Genomic DNA, 1,983 nt, shown 5'->3' on the forward strand with positions numbered 1-1,983 from the left:
AATTACTCTGCATACTGCATTAATTGTGTAGAGATACGTTTTAGATGTTTGAGAAAGATAAACAGTAAAGAAAGCCGTACCGTAATGTATATTGGATGACGTCATCAATATGTGGTTCAAAATCAGCTGAGTCAGGCGATTTTATTTTTCTATTACAGTAGTGGTTCAGTATAACGAATGACTCGATATTATAAAAGTTTTACAGACCATTAAAAATTTGTAATGTTGAAATCTATACTCAAATATGATGATATGTGCCCATGATTATGAAAGTGGACTAAGTCACTTTTTACATTGTTTAAAGAAAAACTTACATAATAATTTTCTTATAACGATTTAATTATATATTTCTTTTATGAAATCACTAGAATAAAGAAGTTTACTTACTGCAATTTCGCTTTCAAATAAACTTTACCCCTTAAATAATAATAATTATTTTTAGGCTAGATTTGATGGAATTTTTAAGAGTGACTTAGTCCACTTTCATAATTAAGGGCACATATATATTGATAAGTGTACTAAATTTGTATTCCTTTTCTCAGGCCAACGAATTTAGCTTCGCATTGTTTTTGATTTTTGCCAGAATACATACCAGTTTTCAATGTATTAAAATATCAGTTTAGTTTGATTCTGTTCTTCGGTTATTGACTCAACTTTTAATTTAGGTAATCAAAAATACAATTTTTGTTATTTTTTTTTTTTTTTGTACAGTGAGCTAGTTCTCTCTATAGAACAAATTTAAAATATTAAGGTGTTTTTTCATCGCTTATTGCGTAAAAAAATTGTTTAAAATTTTCATTTTTAATTTCACTTTTTTTTTATTGTTTACTGTATTAAAAACGAGCATAAAAGAACGAATATAAAAGTTTTAAATAAATAATTTTTTAAATTCAATATTTTATGGGATAAGCTATAAAATAAGTTTTTATAAAAATTAAAATACTAAATATATGTTTAGGAGTATCAATTTTTGTTAAAATTATTATAAATTAATTTTTATAATTAAACTATTTAGGTATAATACTTTAAATTTGTACTTAAATATTTATTTCAATTTTAAAAATAAAGTAATAATTACATAGGTATGTAATTAGTATATTATTTATATAAAATTATATTTACAAATGATAAGTCTATGTAAAGAATTCGGCAAAAATAATATATGCCTGTTTAACAAAAACATATCTTATAGAAGTTAATTTAAACTATAACCTGACCAATTTAATTTTTTAATGGCTGCAGTATCATTACTGTGCAAAGGTAGCATAATCATTAGTCTTTTAAGTGAAGGACTGTTTCATATAAATTAATAAAAGAATTTTATTTTCAATCAAAAAGTTGAAATGATATTATAATTAAATCGTTATTTATAAAGATCTTTATTTATAGAATACCACGTTTTTTTTTCAAGTACTAGTGGATCCGGCTGCATCCGACTCCGGATGAGTTTTTAATACTAATCAGTATCACAGACAATAAATAAAATACAAATAAAATTAAGTAATGTAATGTAAGCCACTCGTAGAGGTACTATGTTATGTTATTATGAACACTAAAACTTATCACAAAAAACAAACATTGAACTTCCGTGGTTTAAATAAATAATTAGAAAATAGAAACAAATTTGAAGTTTTAATCTGTGATTTTTTATACCATATAGAAAACAATTTAAAAGATAAGAAAGTAATCATTAAAAATCAATTGGTCGCGATAGAAAAAAGGTTACGCATACGCCACAGTGACATACAAGTTCTAGTTGAAAAATTGTAAGATAATTTAAAAATTTATTGAGAGTATTTTGAATAGTTGTTTGCAAAAGTAGAAAAGAACATACGTACATAGAAAAAACAGAATAGAGCAGAATAGTTTTGTGAGTAAACGTCGCAGAGTTAAAGATTCAAACAGAAAAACACACCGATTAAGTTTTATAGTTCTCAGAAATCTCTTCATACCTATTACCTACTAATACTCAAAATGAAGTGC

The sequence above is a fragment of the Episyrphus balteatus genome, chromosome 3 (genome assembly GCF_945859705.1).
Source record: "Episyrphus balteatus chromosome 3, idEpiBalt1.1, whole genome shotgun sequence".
In the NCBI taxonomy this organism is placed as follows: Eukaryota; Metazoa; Arthropoda; class Insecta; order Diptera; family Syrphidae; genus Episyrphus; species Episyrphus balteatus.